This window comes from Anas platyrhynchos, chromosome 5 (assembly GCF_047663525.1).
Source record: "Anas platyrhynchos isolate ZD024472 breed Pekin duck chromosome 5, IASCAAS_PekinDuck_T2T, whole genome shotgun sequence".
Taxonomy (NCBI): Eukaryota; Metazoa; Chordata; class Aves; order Anseriformes; family Anatidae; genus Anas; species Anas platyrhynchos.
Window position 1 is genome coordinate 52,134,009 of NC_092591.1, and position 17,809 is coordinate 52,151,817.

At 45.7% G+C, this 17,809-nt stretch overlaps 1 protein-coding gene across 1 annotated transcript in view; it reads left to right on the plus strand.

Annotated features, from left to right (window-relative positions):
- TTC17 (tetratricopeptide repeat domain 17) overlaps positions 1 to 17,809 on the plus strand; it is a 155,351-nt gene that overhangs the window by 94,780 nt on the left and 42,762 nt on the right. Inside the window, 1 exon segment of the mRNA XM_038179844.2 lies at positions 3,812 to 3,877. The gene's annotated coding sequence lies outside the window, so the exon portion shown is untranslated.

Consider the following 17,809-nt stretch of genomic DNA (forward strand, 5'->3'; position numbering starts at 1 on the left):
GAGCCCCCCGGGACGCGGCGGGTGCGCCTTTCTGCTGCCGCCTGCGGGCACCGGCGAGCTGTCGGGGGGGAGAGCTCCGGAGTTTCGGTGCCAGGTCCTGGAAACTTTTCGGAGCCAGCCGGCCCTGCCGGCGGCGGTGCCTGGGTCGCTCTCGACCTCGGCCGGTGTGATGGAGCTCGGGACGAGGCAGGCAGGCGGCGTCCCGCGTCCCCCGCTGCCCCCCGGAGGGTCGCCCCTCGGGGCTGACCGGGGCGCGGGTGGGGACGTGGGGGGGTGACAGCATCACGCGTGTGCCCGGTGGCCGCCGCGGGTCCCCCGTGTCCCCGGCTGCCCGCCGGGAGGTGGCGGGCGGCCCGGGGCGCCCCCACCGGGGCGAGAGGCGGCTCAGCAGCCGCGGCCCCCCGACGGCGGGGCTGCCCGTGCTGCGCTCCGAGCCCCGGCGGCTGCGGCTCTCGGAGAGGGGCCGGGGGCTCGGGGGTCGAGGGGGGGCTCGGAGAGGTCGGGGCTGGCCCGGCCGTGCTCTTGTCGTGGATTCGGTGAATAATTAGGCATGGAAATGTTTCTTTTTATTATTATTATTATTATTATTTCCCCCCCCTCCCTCCCTTTTCCCTCTCCCCCTCCCATCCCTCCTCCCGCCCGCCTCTCCCCCTTTCGGGGAAAGAAAAAAAAAAAAAAAGGCAAAAAAAAAAAAAAAAAAAGCCGAAGTAGGCAATGTGAGGCGCCGCCTGATTGGTGGGTGACGATTTTAGCCCGCACCAATGAGCTGCCCGCCTGCTCTCTATTTATTTAGCGCTCAGGGGGGAGAGTTTTCTCTTTACGCAGCGCCCGTGCCCAGCGCCGGAGCCTCCGCGCGGAGCGGGGCCGCGGACACGCCGCGCTCCGCCACGCTCCCGCGGCCCCGGCCCTGCCGGGGGGCGACGGGACCTCCTCTTCCTCCTCCTCCTCCTCTTCCTCCTCCTCCTCCTCCTCCTCCCGCCGCCGCCGCCTTCTCGCCGCGGCGGGGTCCGGGCTCGGGGAGCGGGACCCGGTGGGGATGGGGGGTGGGGACCCGGCGTGGCGGGGATGGCGGAGCCGATCGCCCGTGGGTCCCGTGGATGTGGTGGCGGCAGCCGGCCGGATGGATGTAGGAAGCCGCGGGAGACTTTGTCCTTCGCGAATCTTTTTGCGGTCTGGGCTTGCTGTACATAACTAGCTACCCGGGAAGCCCTTACCCCAAAAAGCATTCGCGGAGGGCGCATTCGCCGAAGGAGCAGCAGCTGCGATCGCCGAGCCTTGGACTTATCTAGACTCTGTGGGCTTCTATTATTAATTCCTGGCACCTCTCCCTCTCCCCCATCCAGCCCCCCCTCCCCCCCAAACCCTCCATGCTGTGAGTGTATATATGTGTGTGTGTATATATATATATATATATATATATGTAGTGAGAGCAATAAACACCCTTTCCCCCCTTCCTACTCCGCTTGGTCCCCCGGACGTCCAAATATTCCCCGTAGCCTACTAGCCTAACTTTTTAATCGACTTTTGCCTAACGGAGCAGATCACACGTTTATTCGGATAACTGTATGGTCGTTTTTATTTCATTAATGGAAAAATAAAAATAGAAAAAAAAACTTCCTAAAAGTTCTCCGCCCCTCACCTTTCTCCCCCTCCCCTCCTTCCAGAGCATATCTGTATTTTAAAAATATGGGCGTCCTAGTTGATCGAGATTAATTCATAAAAAAAAAAAAAAAATCTTCGGAGCGATTCATTAAATGCCCTGTAATCGGGAGCCTCGGCTTATTTCGAGGTGGGGAGGGTGGGATTTACTGGGATCACCCCATAAATAATAGGGAGGGAGGAGGAGGGGGAGGCGCACGAATCCGCCGCGGTTTGGGGGAGACCCCAGTTAGCAGGAGATGCACCATGGAAGCGTTTGCCAAAGGCGCCTCCCTCCCCCCTGCCCACTTCCAACCTGATTTTAAGCAACTTGCAGTCCGGCGATCTCTCCGATCACTCTTTCCCTAAAAGCTAGTGGCCCCGAAAAGGGTAAAAAAGGCAGAATCCGGGGGAAAACCCAGCCGAGGCGATGCTTTTGGACGAGGTGATTGCAAGCGAGCAGAGCAGCATCAGCACCAGCTCTCTGGTTCTGAAACTGCCTTGTGCATGCACACAGCACTGAGAGCATCTCAGGCAGGAGTTGGGGAAGCTGCATTTTCCCTCTCTTTGCAGTAATTGCCAGTCCGGATTCCGTGGGCTAGAAATAAATAGCAAAAAGACCCCCCCCCCCTCCCCCGCTTGCCACCCCCCAAAAGAACAAGCGATTAAAAGCGGATCTGTCCGTGCAGATCAGCCTCGTGAAAGAGGCAAGATCCGAGCAGCAAGTTGGTAGCAGAGTGGCCGCTTGACGCAACACAGGGGCCTGTGGTTCCAGCGGCTGGAAAGTGAGAAGGGGGTGGGGGGGCGAGCTCCCGTCGGATCTGGCAGAAAGTAGCGGGGTTCTCCTCTCCGCTCCCCCGTCGCCGGCACGGAGGGAGATCCGGCTGAGAAAGGGCTGATCTTGCATTTCAGGGAAGCCTGCATTGGAGAGATCGGGCGAGGACCACAGTCGGGGCTAGGAGTTAATATTTCTCAAGAGATAAAAGAGATTTTGAAGACCTGCCTGCACTTTAGAAAAGAGTAAAAGGCTGGCTAAGGGATAAGCGAGGGAAGAAGGCGAAGAAAAAGCACCTCGTCGCTCCCCTCCCTCCCTTCCTTCTTGTTCAGGACACGTAGCTTGAGCACTAGCTGGCTGGATGAAAACAGAGGTGGAAGGGTCACAATATCTTTCAAGTAGACTTGCATTTTCATAATTATTTATCCTCTCCTATTTAGAAAAAAAAAAAGTGTTTGTCCTTTCCAGTCGCCAGCAAACCTCTTTACAGGGGTTTTATTCGTGTGAGCATATTTTAAAGGGAGAGACAAGGTACTAGAGGGGAACTTGGCAAAAAAAAAAAAAAGGCGAAGTGGTATGAGGGCTCAGCCCAGCTCAGGCTGGAAAAGCATCCTCTCTCCTTGCTGCCTGCCGTCCCTCGAGAGGGCTGGGACCAGGGGTGATGTGGGGGGGCGAGGGGGACAGCTCGGGAGCGAGTGGAAAGCCGAGGCACGGCGGTTCAGATGCACGTCTCTTTACCTTGCCAGCCAACTGTTGCTGCCATGCTGAGGGCTGCTGCTGCTGCGGCGGCTGCTCCTCTCTGCTCGGGGGCTTCCCCCGAGCCTGGCTCTCCCCCCCCTTGCCGCCTCCCCCTCCCCGGCCCCTCTCCCCCCACCCTTCCCTGCTCTCACCCCTAAGCTTCCCCTCCGCAGCGTCGAGCTTTCCCCTCGCCCCTCTCTCCTTGGGTTCCTCAGCACCCGTCCCCACGACGAGGCGGCCCCCCCGGCCCTCGCTGCCTCCCCCTCCGCCGGGGAGGGCTTTCCCCCGCCGCCCCCCTCGGGGCTGCCCCTCCGGGGGAGCCTCCGCGGCCTCCTGCAGCCTCCGGGCCCGCTCCTGGCCCCGACGGGGCGCACCCGGGGCCGGGCAGCGCTGGGCTCGCCTCCCCCGACGTGCCCGGAGGCGCTCCCCGGACCGGGACCGGGACCGGTCCTCGGCTGCCGGCCCTGGGCAGCCACCTCGCGTGTTCCCCGCGGTGACAGGGACCTGCTGGGGCACGGTGTCCCCTCCCAGACCCCTACCCAGCTTCAGAGCCGGGCGGGGCGGGCAGGTAGCGGTTCCCCCCGGGGGCTGCCCCTGCCCTACAGCTGCGTGTGTCGGGGCGCGGCCGCTAACCCGCTCCCTCTCCGCCTTTCCCCGCAGGTTTCGGCCGCGCCGTCGAGGCCGAGGAATCGCCGGGAGCAGAGGGAGCAGCGGGGCCGTGGCCAGGTGAGAGCAGCGCCGCAGCGGGGGCACCCCCCGGGGGAAACGGGGACCCCCTCGGGGCTAACGGGGGCCCCTCGGGGAACCGGGGCTCCCCCCTTGAAGCTCGGGGCTCTCTCCAGGCCCCTGCGCTCCCCTTTGACCCCGGCGGAGGCTCCCAGTGCTAGGCCGTGGCTGCCCGGGGCTCCTGGCCCCTTCCCCCGGCTTTGTGCCGGGGAAGCCCAGGGAAATCAGAAACCCACAGCGCTGGGGCTTCCCCAAAACGCCCCGGTGCCGAGCTGGGAGTGCCTGCCGTCGAGGGAAGGCAGGGAGGAGGGAAGTTGGGAGGCTTTGGGTGGAATCGCCTCCTCCACATCCCCGCTCCTCCGTCCCTTTGCTCTCCCACTGCCCGGTTAAACGTCTCGTCCAGCGTTTGCCGTGCCGGTAGCTCTAGTCTCCTACGTCTCTCGTTGATTTATTTTATTTATTTATTTATTTATTTTATTTTAACCCATGATCTTCAAGGCAGCTACTCCAGCTTGCTAGCTGCCACTGGAGTCGCGAGGTAGAAGGACGAGAGGCAAATTAATTAGCAGCACGTGCTTTAAAAGCCAAGAGCCCGCCTCCCAGCAGAGCGAGGGAGCGCACTGCCATTTGCAGGCACGCTTGGTGACGGTGCCCCTGCTCTCGCTTCCACAGCTGGCAGTTTCAGGGGAAGAGGAGATATATTCCTGTTATAAAATTAAAGGTTTGCAGATAAGAGGCTCTTATATAGTTAGTTTGCATTTACATTATTCCGAATTTAAAATTTAATAATGTGAGTAACTAAGCCACGTCGGGAAGCTTTCTGCAAGAAGTCCATTTCTGTTGTTTCACTTTGGCATCTAATTTCTAGAAGGCCATTATCTGCTCGCGAGTTCCTCTGCACGATTTGCAGCAAAACAACAAAAATGTCTTCCTTCCAAAGCTGCCATTACCAGCAGACGTCTTCAGAGGTTAGGGGCTCGCTCTCCGCGTGGCGTAGGTCCTACACTTCTTTAGGCACCACGAAGCTTAGCAGTGCTTTGCTGGCCTCGGCTGGTTTACCACCCAAACAGGCAAACCCTGCTCATTTAAAGACAGGAAGGAAAAGCAGATCCTCGTAGCCAAAGATGGAAAAGGCCTGTGAGATCCTCGAGCACATAACACCTCCTAGACCAGCATTTAATCTCCCCCCAAAGAGGACGTATCAAATATGAAACCAGCACTACTCTTGAGGTTTTTTAAAAGGTCAAGGCATACACTGCTAGGAGCGGGGGGTCAGTGCATGTTAATTTACGTCTGTTACTGCACTTAATACAATTATATAAAGGCTAAAGGCCTATGAATAGAATTGCTGCTTAAGGCCTCTGAGCCTCCTGTATTCCTGTCAGTTAAGGGCTGAGAAATACCTCCAACCATCTGTAAAAAATTGCTTTGTGAATACGGGCCTCATGAAATAATGATTAACACTGTTACCCTCCCCTCCTTCTCCCCTCCCTCCCCCTAATTTTTATTAGTATTCAGATCTTTTGCAGATCATCTGCACATCAATTCTCATTCTTTCTCTTTTAAATCTTTTGCCACAAATACATTTGGATATCGTGTCTGCATTAACTGTGGTATGCTGCCATCTCACTCCTGGCTATAGAGACTGCTCTAATAAGGGACACACCTAAATTCACTTTTATATTTATTGTTATATTTTCAGGCAAATTTTGTGGTGGTGGTTGTTTGCATGGTTCTCAATTACTAGCTTCTCAGCAAGAGTTTGTAGCTGTTTTTAAATGTGCTTTTCAAGGGGCTTTTACTAGGAATTAAAGTAAATATTTTTATTTTTTTTTCTCTACTACTAGATACACTGAAAGGTCAGCGAGCAGGTTAATTTTGGTGCTGCTATTTTTTTTCCCCCATACTCAAAATGACAAAAAGTTAGTAGTTCTCTCTCTTTTTTTTTTTTCTTTTTTTTTTTTTTTTTCCTCTGATGTATGTTCTCTGAGGAACTTGGGGAGTGGTAAGTAGGGTTTGTTAGCTCTCTGGCAGCGTTCACACAAATCTTTTGCTAAAATATTTCCATTATTATTATAATCTGTTTAGCATGACCACTGGAACTGCTCTGATAACTAGTAATACAGCTAACAGTTCTTGCAGCATGCTTAGCTGCCACTGCATTTATCTACAGTAGGGAGCGTAAGAGTGAAAACCCTGATGAAGCCTAATTAGCAGTAGAAGTGGTAGGAAACTTCAGCAGATTTATGCTACAGCAGACACGATAAGCAGTCTGGGGGAAAAGACAGGGTGTAGGATGACGAAACTTCAGAGAGGATCAGACAAACTTAGAGAAAGCCTGAAGTGAGGCTTACGCGCTTTCACTTCAATGTCCTGTTGCAAATATAATCGATTCTCAGGAAAGAGATACACTTGGACCTGACGCAGTATCCACGGACGTTTTTTGGAACAGAGGGAGGAGGTTGCAGCTCATTTAAATAGGGACAATTTTCTGTGTAAGTGACCTGAGATCGTTCAGGACAGAGCAGAGGCACGGGGCTGGCTTCACACGTGTGCGTGCACACACGCACACAAAGTACCTATGTACGTATGTGTCAAGTGGATTTTTTTTCTCATATTTTATTTTTAATTCCGGATAGTCAGGCTTCCTGATTTGTAGAGGAGAGTTAACAAAACTTGTCCCCGTGAAACTCAGAGTTTCCACTTAAAAATATGAAACGCCGCTCTTGTTTGGTAGCATACTTGATGCTGTTGTTAGGCCGGGTTCGGAAGGACAATAGGAGATGCTTTATTAATTATTGTATTTGCATATGGAGAAGTGCGTCACGGTAGCAGCATGATGTGAGCCTCACTCGTGAGGTAGCTCTGCTCCCCGGGGACCCTCCCTTGGGGCTGGTACACACGGTGCGCCCTGCATGGCCACTGTATGGCCTCCTGGCCACCAGGTTCCTGCCCCCGTGCAGGTAGCCACGGGCCCAGCCATCAGCATGGTGATGAGGATGTTCATCTCCGGTACAGATGGTACCGTGCTGGTCACCGGCACGCAGCGTGAACCTCCTCAGGAGGGGAATGATGATTGCCGTGAGTCCAGGGAGAGGCGAAGCATGACCCCCAACTTCTCCCCACGTCTGGAAGCGGCTGCTCCGGTTGGGCGTGGAGGTTTTTATAAAAAGGGAATAGGGCTCAGAGTAACCCGAGTTTCATGGCTGAAAATATAGTAAAGGGTTTACTAAGAATAAAGTCGGGGTGTGTCCAGGAAAACGTGTTCCGTCATCCCCTATTTTCAGTGAGCTGTAAGCAGGCGGTGTGGGATAATAACGTGCTAAATAACAGGAGCTATCGTGGGCTTCTGCCCGAGTGGACGAGGTTCCACCACCTGGGAAACCTGAACGTTTTCAGTTTGTGAGCAAGCCTTTCTGAGAAAGAGAGTTTTCTTGGGGAAAAAAAAAATAATCTTTGGAGAATTTGATTGTTTTAAGTGATGTATTTTCAAAGTGAGTGCATGGCTGAAGGAAAAAATGGAAAGCAGTGGGAAACTGCCATGGAGAAATTACATCTAGTTTTTAAAGGATGTGATTCTTCCATTTTTCCTCCTTGAATTGTCTGCCCTCACGTGAACAGTTCCACCAGATCGGTGTGGGAGGCAGAAAGCACTACTGAATCAGGGCCCACCACACTCTTGAGCTTAGAGCTTTACTGAAGCAAAGAAGGATATTTTCCAAAAGAGGAATTGGGACGAACGCTGAAAAAAAAAATAAAAATGTGTGCTGTTGTGCAGCTCATCACGTTAGAGTCCAGACTGAAGGAGTGTAAGGCAGTGCCCACACTGGTGTCCACCCTCAGTGAACGTGAAGGACGGGAGGGGGAGCAGTGCTCTAGAAGGGAGCACGTTTGATCTTGCACCGAGTGAATGGTGCAGAGTGTCTGCTCAGGAAAAAATGTCAGCATTTCCCGTGAGAGGAGTAAAGACGAAAAAGTTAATTAGGAGAAGGTTTGGGGAGAAGTGGCCAGCAGCCATGACACTACCAGTTATTTAACCTCAATATACCAAATATATAGCCAGCAGTATTAATTTAACATAAACACTGAGAGCTGCAAGCTCCCAAAGACAGACACAAAAGCCAAAGCAGGAATGTTTCGATGCCTTCACCTTTCTGTCTGGAAAGCCTGGCTGGGTGACTTGTTAAAATTCTGCACGTCTGGCGTAGCTGCCCATGCCCTCAGTGGCAAGCTGATGCCAGGTCTCTATCGCTTTCTGGTTTCCTTTTCTAAACCTCTTTAATGACATTGCTATATTTTAATTAATGTTCAGCACGTGCTCCTCTGTTCTGTTTTGCCACGTTAGAAATGGCCGGTGACTTAAATGAGGAGAAGAGCAGTGGGGGGAAAGAGAAGGAATGTAGGTAAGCTAGCTGTCTGTTAAAAGAAGGTGAAAAGTCCTGGTACATCCGTGTTAAAAGTTCCTGGCTGTGCCCATACATCGGTCAATTTGATGCAAACAGATACTCCTTGCTATTTTTGGCACAATCACGCTGTTGGTACGTCTCCGGTGCAGGGCTGGTGCAGTGAGGGGTTCCCTGCCGAGCCATGGCTCTCAGCCCTCGCCATAGGTCTGCTCGTGTGGCTCCTTGCTCGTCAGAGAGGCTCCAGCCTGTTTGTCCCCAGCACAGGGCCAGGGAGGGTTCCTGGCTGGAAGAGGGACGGAATTTCCTCTCGAGGAGGCAGAATGAGAGAGACGTCCTAAAGTACGGGGAGAGACGGCATTGCTTTGGGGAGTGTTGTTTTTTGGCAATATATTTGGTAACTTTCTTTTCCCTTCCAAATCAGGACGTAAGAAGCCAGAAAAAGAAAAGAATTAGCAGAGTGACATGTAGGCTTTTAAAATATCTGCCCACTGTTGGTTCCCAGACTCACCCTCAACAAAGCAACGCTCCTCAGTCACCCTCCTTACCCTTACGGGAACATCTTCTGGGGAAGTACGGTGCAGCACAGGTAGAGAAATGACTAAATGCAATTAATGGTGTGAGCATGTCAAAACAGTTCCTATTTCTCCCCTCTTTTTTTTTTACCCTCTCCCTCCTTCTTTTTTATTATTTATTTTTTTTTTATTTTTAATATTTCATTTGTTTTCCCCTTATTTCTATTTTGTTCCTCCTCCTCTTCCTTCCTCCTTCATCCTGCTCAGGCATGTGCACAATCTCTCTCTTTTCCTTCCATCGTGTCTCCCAGATTTTCACCCATGTCTGTCGACACCTATCCTTGGGGAGGGCCCTCAGCTAATTCCCCTGCTGCCCTGCTCCTCCTGCCTTGTTTCCTACGATGTTTTGTTGAAAATGGGAGGCAAAAACAGGGAGATAGGGCAGACAGCAGAGGAATGAGCCTGAGTCTGGCCAGCCGGTTCAGAGGACGTGATCACTAGCTGGGCTGGCCACTCTCTTCAGGCATGTGGATGATCACAAAGTTCATCACGGGGCAGAGAAAGCAGATGTCAGGGCTGGGCAATATAAGTGTGAAAAAATCTCCCTCTGGGCTTCTGAGTTCGGCGTTAAGGTCCCTTGCCTTAGTTGCTCCATAGGTAAATTAGATTGGTGCGTGCTGCTGCGCCTGTCGCACGGGACTGACGTGGACTTTGCAGGTAGTGTGCCTAGATCAGAAATGGATCGCCCATCTGCAGTACGTCGCAGACAACGACAGAAATTGCAGGGCATAGAGGGACTGTGTGCTCCCTGTTTCATGATAAGCGTAGGCAAGAAAGGCTGGGAGTGAAGGATCTAATACACAGAAGTAGGATTTGTTAATATGTATTCCACATTTTTATGTAGAGTTTTCTAAATAATTGGCTGTTTATGTATGTTTTTACACATGTGTTTTTATCATGCAGTTGTAGCAAAATGCCAACCTGACCGAACCGAAAAAGAAAAACCGGAGCAAAAAAAAACCCTCGAATTTACGGTACTGATTTGTACATTGAACTGTTCTAGTCCATATACTTGCAAGTCACCCACACCTTCATCTTTAGGCTTTATTAAGAGGTTGAAGTACTTGGGTATAGCGTGACATAAAAGAACAGGGTGCCAAGTCACTAAGCTGAAACAAGTTTGGGAGCTCTGCTCGGCAGGCTTGCAGTATTAGGGATGTTACGCAGAAGTGTGACCCTAAAAGTCATCATGAAGGACCTATACCTATGACTTCTTAAAGCCTCATATTTTCCTTAAAAAAAAAAAAAAAAGAAAAAAAAAGAAAAAGAAAAAAGAAAGAACGTTTGTGAGAAGGAACATAAAAATACTTTGTTTTTAAATTAAATTAAAAGAATATTTTATATTTAATGTCAAAAAGCCAAACGCAACTGATTTGTTTTAGTACATGACAGCAAGGGGATAAAATGGCTATGACAGGAAGATAAACAATTGATTTTTTTTTTCACTGGCCAACCTGAATGAAATACAACAATAAAGAGCCTATAAAATGGGAAAACATCATTCCCTCCCTCTTTTTTTCGTGCTTTCTGGTTTCGTTCCTTAAAGTAAAATTAGTATCAAAACCCATGACATTTTTACATAATAATTTTAAATTTACACAATAGTTTTAACCTATTATAACAATTATACACAATGCAATTTTAATTTGTTATTTAGTTTTTCTTCCTACGTATTTGTGAATATACAAGTCTCTGCACATGCATACAGATTATTTTATAGGTGCATGCATGGATGGATGTGTCTGTGCACACGTGAACATATCCACAAATGCATGTGCATGCAAATCCATAGAAGAAATAGTAAGGGAAAATCGTGGTTCTTTTATTGATATGTGTGAGTTTTACAAAGAAATTAAAGATGATTTACTGATACACAGATTTTACTATACACTAAGAAAATTACAGTTCATTTCACAAATATTTACCAACTTTTTGAGGCCCATTCAGTATTAATTATGCTGAAGTACAGAGCAGACTATTATATCACAGTTTATGGAGTCGAGCACATTTTTTTTAAATTGTTTATTGACCTGTGATTGCCTGCATTTATGCAACTTCAATTCATTTTTTTTTAACCCCAATTTTAACCATGTAGTCAGGGAAATATTTTAAGGCTGTCTGTGTTCACCAGCAGCCTGTTGTGATACAAAGCTTTGTATGTTATTTGCAAACCCAGCAGCTATTTCTTGAGTGAAGTAACCACATCCTGATCTAGCAAGGGCTTACCACACCGAGTATAGTGTTTTGTCTTCCAAGCAGTCTCCTAACAGGACTTAGCCTGGCTACAATAGGGCTCCTCACAGCAGTAAGCGCTGCTCAGAGGAGCAGATGCTTGCAGCCTTTTGTCTTGCACTATTGCATCTGAGATTTTTTTTTTTTTCCCCTTTCTTTTCACAACGTGTAAAAATACCTTGGTCATGTTGAAAATGAAGTTCTTGATGAATTTTTCCTCACCTGTAATTGTCCAGTCACCCAAGTGGGATAAAGACCTCAAAGCCCTCCCTGAAGGGTGCTGGTTTCAGTAGTTTCTATTTGTTGTTATTTTGAACACTTTCTACAGGATGTAGTTCCTGCGCTGTGTTACTGGTTCTCTGCTCACATGCTTAGTAAACCCATTAGCAAAAGATACTCTGGCTTTATTAATCTGCTGCCCCATGGTACTCCTGCTCCAGGGCAGAGGGGCTATTCGAAGGATGAGAGAAGTATCTGGTTTTCCAGGTCCTCTCTGCTCAGATTGTCAAAAGATGAGACTGGGGTATTTTTTTAATTTTTATTTTTTAACAACTATTATTGCCTGGTCTGGCAACTAAACAGAGACCCTCTAAACTTGTATTGCACAAACCATTGGTGCCTTGTTTGTTACCTTGCTTGCTTATTTCCTTCTCTGATTATTCATAGTCAAACTAGGCCTTTCTCAATTAAATGGTATTTAAATATATATATAGAATGCAACTACCAAACTGAGAATGGAGATCCTGCAGTTCAGCACTCAGTAAACAAAATGTGGCCAAGTATTTCCTTGTGAAGAGGTTTAAGGATTCCAAAATGAACAGGAGTGCTGAAACCTTTGTTACCTGTTTTACTATGCCTTTCTGCCTAAGCCTTCATTTACTGTCCTGTTTGGTTCAAGAGGTTATGGAGGCAGTTCTGTTCCTACAGTGAAGCTAGTAGCAAAACTCCTTTAGACTTGTATACAGAAAGTACTGTTTCAATAGTGATTTTTTTTATTATTCTGAATTTGTTATTTGACTTCTTCTTTCGAGGCATATTCATCCCTTTCATTTATTGTGTTCAGTTTATATATACTTATATACAGTAGAAGCATCACAAGTTAGATATTTTATTTGCTTCCCAAATTTAAGCAGATATTACATGCAAGAAAAGCAATCTCAGAAAAAAAAAAATCAGGAAAACCTGATGAGATTGAAATGGAGGAAAACATTGTTCTGCATAAAATAAGATTTATTGCATTTTTATCTTAATTTTTTCTCTTCACCTTAATTTGGGTGTTCAGATCTGCAAAAGACCACAATATCTATCTCCCCTCTCCCCCCCCAAATCATCTAACACCCACCAAATACAACTAAAACTGTTGGTACCACATAAGTGCTTCTCCTCACTTCCCCCATGCTCCGTATGTGAAATTTTAGCTAACACTGTCCCAATTAAATAATGGTCATTGCTTTTCACTCTTAATAAACTAAATCTGTCTCTTGATTCACTCCTGTTAAAGGGATTTCCTGTATTTGAACTAGTTGAGCAAGTAGTACCCTGTATGTGGGGGACTGTGTATGTGGGCATATATGTTACGTGCATTAAAAACCAGGACAAGTACAGTAACTGAAAATAGTAAGTAGAATCAAATGAATCTGTCCTCTGTTTGTTTGTTTATGAGGCATTTGGGTAGGTTAATAGAATTTTAAGTTGCTCATGAAAACTGCAGTATAGTTCTCCTATATGGTGAGACAGACATGCTGGAAAGGGATTTCACAAATTTATTACTGTTCCGATGAGCTGCTCTGAAAATGGGTTTGAACATACATGTTAACAAGGTGTGTCCCGTCCGCATGATTTAACCGAGCCGGGTCTAAAACCCACTGAAATTAAAGGCAGTTTTTTCAATGAAAAGGAAGAACATTGTATCAGTGTCTCCAGTAGCCTCGTTTATTTGAGGGAAACAGCTGCCATGATTTCTGTGTGTGTGTATATGTGGACATGTAGCCGTGTAGGTTTTATCCATCCATCTATCCGTGTACAAAACCCGTATGTTTTGTATAGTTCTTACCATGGCTTTATGCATGGACTAGGTAGACATGCATGAAGTTATGTATGAGAATTGTGTATCAGTGATTTCGTGTATGAGAAGAATTGTGTATCAGTGGTTTCCTCTGTAGGTACAAGTATATTTTTTGTATCAAGGGCTATAGGTGTTACTTGGACTTCAATAGGAAAAAGAGCAGATTAACTTTTGCTTTTTTTTTTTTTTTTTTCCATTTTAATTTGTCCTTGAAGGTCAAAATTATTTTGGTGATCACTTCATGTCATGATTTTTATTTGGAAACAGACTGTAATGTCTCTGGCACAGGGACCGAGAAGTCATGAACACGTATCTGAAGTGTCTAACACACCAGAGGAGAAATTGCTTTTTTTGTGTGTGTGCATAGTGATAAAGCAACTGTGGGTCAAATCCTCCTTACTTTATCGTCCAAATTTTCCTAATAATGTCCATTTACTTAGTTACAGATCTAAAAGTATTGGTTACTTTCACAGGTGGACATTTGAATCTGTATGTATCATAGGCATTATATTAAATAGTTGCTCCTTGATTTTTATTGCCTTTATTTAGTGGCTTGCCTTTCCCTGCCACCTAGTTTAGGAGCCTAACCTGAGCCAAGTAGGTTTGAAATTTTAGGCCATTGTATTTTAGCCTTAGATGCAGGTCCCAAAATTAGCTTCTGTATCAGCTTTAATAGATGTATGCAGAACCTAACAATTCTCAGTATGATACATTATTTTTCCGGTTTCCAAAAGGTAACCACCATTAAGCCTTATGGAGTTTCAGAAAAAGACATCATGAAGGAAACCAACCAATTTGATTTCTGTCATTTTTAGCAACTCTGAAGAGTATGGAGTATGAATAGTGTACTATCAGTGGAACAAATGAAAGGTCTTGGGTCTACGGTAATTCTGAAAGGTGCAGGTCATGCTAACCGAGCATGACAAAACGTGCCCGTTTGGCTAGCCAGATACCAGCCTCACATGTAGGTGGTGTGTGTGCTTGGTCTTGCACCTCTCAGGCTGTCCGGGTGCAGGGCTGTGGCACCGTGTCCCACCAGGCAGCTGGTTGGGAGCAGAGGGGACAGGCATCGTCCTACCAGGGACACTGGGTCATAGGCCCCTTCCCCAGGCTCAGCCTGTTACAGCCTCTGGGTCAAGATAAAACTGCATGAGATCGGTCCTGACCTCTCATCACAAATGGTTTTTAATTTTAGAGGGCTCGAGTCTTGCAAACCAAGACTCACCAAGCCCCTCGGAGCTGTGGTGGCCGATACGAGTCGGCTGAGCCAGCAGCATGCCTCAGTGCCCGCAATGTCGAGGCTCCTGCAAACATGAGGCAAACAGGTTGCTAAAAATATGGGTAGGTAACTTGCACACCAGAAATACACCAAAAATACTTGGAGTCTCTTCTTCAAATCAGAATTTCTGTATTCATGATGAATGCAGACTTGGCTTCTTATTTGGGGGAATATCTGTGCTAGCTTTGCTTTAGTTGTTCTTAAATTAGGCTGGATTGCAATGGAGATTTGGAGGATGGGTTAAAACACTTGCTTAAGAAATACATTTGCCTACTAAAAGTATGCTTTAATGAAACTTTAACTTCATATATGCTTAGTCAAGGGTCCGTTATGTGAGTAAGAGAATGTTTCTGGGAAAAAAAAATAAAAAAAAATAAAAAATAAAAAAAAATAAAAAAAGATAAATCTCTCATCTCTCTGTTTGGTGTGATATAGATTCCAAGCCCATGTGTGTAAAGGGCAAATGCAGATCACTTTCCACACCTAATTTGCGTGTGTTTTGTTTCCGATTAATGAAAAGTATTTATTTAGTGGCTAGAGGAGAAATTAGCACCAAAAAAATTAGCCATGAGTATTATTCCCTTGCATTGCTTGGGAAAAAAAAAATCCGAATTTACAGTGAAGCAGAAAACAAACAAAAAATTAAAACTTTACTCTGCTGTCCTTGATATAGCTAGTCAGGGGGTTATTGATATCAAGTGCTTAAGGACTGCCACAGCTAATAAAACAAGAAGTAATCGCATGTTTAGGTAACAGTCAAACCCATATTGCTCTGTCCCATGAATCTAGTTCTATTGCACGTAAGCAGGATCTGGCCCACTGGCTTTGTAAGGGCAATTCAAATGCCTAAAGAAAGCATGTTTTGGCTCAGTCATATGCAAACAAAACTCTCCTGCACATTTAGAACCAACAAAGCAGGTTTAGGATGAATTTTTCATACGAATGTAACCTAAAGTAGGAAGGAAAAATAATTCCATTGGGGTAGTAGTGGAAACTAAATGTTAAACAAGCTTGGATCAGAAAAAAAAAATTGTCAGAGCAGCATACTGCCATTTTATCACTCTGTCATCTGTTAATATGAAAGTTATTAAATAAATATGAATATTAAAAATAAATGTTAATCCTCTTTTCATATTTACTCCATAGTAACAGTCATATTTTCCTTCTTTTATTTTAATTTTGACATTAGAAATATAAAAAAATCTTTGCTGTTGAGAACAAAGGCTGGAGATTTTTTTCCCTCCAATTAAAGTACTGATTAACAATTTATTTACTTGTAACTTCTTGTTGACCATCCCAAACATCACTTTTTACTTGATATTTTTCTTGATTTTTCCTTCTGGGCAGTTTATGAAGCAGGTTTTCATTGCTGTATGATTCTAATCCACTATTTCTATGGATATGGCTAATATTTTCTTTAGAAATATCTTGTCTTTCAAATAAGAATTTCTCCTCTGTAACTTTATATTTCAAAATACTTAATACTTTTTACTGAACTTTTTTTTTTTTATTTTGAGAAGTCACCTGTTTGGGATAGTCTTTCTTGTGAGCATGGGGATTCAGGTTTGAGGCTATAACCACTTCTATACGTATGAGTAAGTCTTATTTTGTGAGTAGTCTAAGCCAGCAGGGCTCCTCAAACAAGTACGTGTCTGCAGGCTTGGGACCTGCAGATATTTGGATAAAGGAGGAGAAAGGGAAGTGCAACAGATACTAAGTTTTATTTTTAAATACATATGCTTGCCAGAATCATCAAGAAATATAACACTATATTTCATGAAATTGACCAGATTGCTCAGGACACATAATATATAAATTAAGCTGTTTGCTTAACTTTATCTTATGATACCAAATTAACTCAAATATCTGATATCTTAATCAAACCTAAGCATTGATTGTAAAAACCCTTAGTCCTTATTTAGATAAATTTACAGCTAACATTCTAACATCTAGAAATCATCTGATTCAATGATACTAGCTTGAGAAATCTGTAAAAGCAGGAATCTGTCTAAAATTGGTGGAGGTCAAAAGATTTGTTCAAGATGTTATTAGATTATCAGCTTTTTATTTTATATATATATACAAGTTGTTCTAGTCACTATTTTTTATTAAGGGTTTTATGGGGGTTAGTTTTTATTTTCCCTTCACCCCATCCCTTCCAAACTGCAGCCTTACATTAGAAACTGGCTAAGAAAAGTTACATGCCTGGTTCTCAATGCCTGTTCCTACTGAATTTAATGGGACTAACATGAGTTTTAGAGAAAAGGGGGTGTGGTAGAAAAGCAGAAGGAGATAGATGCACAAAAAGACTATTTGACAACTAGGAGAATATTTTTAAAGTAGTCAGAAGCTTGTGCAATGAGAGAAAAGGGGCCTGAGGACATAGCCGATGGTAAATAAGAAGGCCATAAAAATCAGTGTATCAGAAGCCATGTTTACAAGTGTGACAAATACATCTACCTGGGAAATGGCAATTAAGTTTTTAGAAATATTGTTTGTACAGTAGCAGAAATTAGGGAAAACTGTGAGGGTCAAATTCTGCTCTCATATATATTCATATATTGTCTGCTGACATTGAGAGGAAAGGTTTTAACATGTCACATCTGACTTGGAACCAAAATGAAAAGACTGTTTTCAGATGAATCAGGAGTGACTTTAAGATCAGAGGATCCCAAATTGATCTGCCAATGTATAGAAATATGATTTCACTAGTCAGTGAGAGCTGTTTTTGTGGAGCCTGACGTGATAGTTCTTTAACTGTTCATAGCAATGACACGTGGAAATTTTGGCTCTTAAAAGGAAGAAGGAATTTGCTCGTATGTAGAACTTCATACTACAGACACCTATCTCAGCTAAAAGGGGTGGCAGCAAATACTCATCATCATTCCTTCTTCAAACTACTTCGTAATGGCTTTGCTCCTCTCTCCTGTAAATAGGAATAGCCCAGATGAATTGCTATCTCCTGTGATTAAAGTAGACCGTTGTAAGAGACTGGACTTCCAGGTCCTCCTCCAGGCTCCACCAGCTTTTCAGAACAGCCCTGGACAAATACCTGATTGCCAAATGGTATGTAGTATTTACGTGAGACACGTTTCATCAAAATGGAGGCACCCACAGGCAAACACAGTTTGGGGTAGACAAATCCCAGGCAGACAGGTGTACGTTCACTTGTTCTGATTTGTTCCGTTCTTTTACAAGTATAGCTTGGTGATCACATCTGAATGGCCAGTTGCCAGTAGGTTCTGAAGGTTCCTGTCTGGAAGAGTCATTTGCTCCCTCTCTGTTCTTTAAAATGACTCAGAAGAGGAAAGAAAGCAGCCTGCTGTGTTGGAAGGCTATGTACAGAGAAAGTTAGAAAGGTTTTGGTGGGTCTTCCCA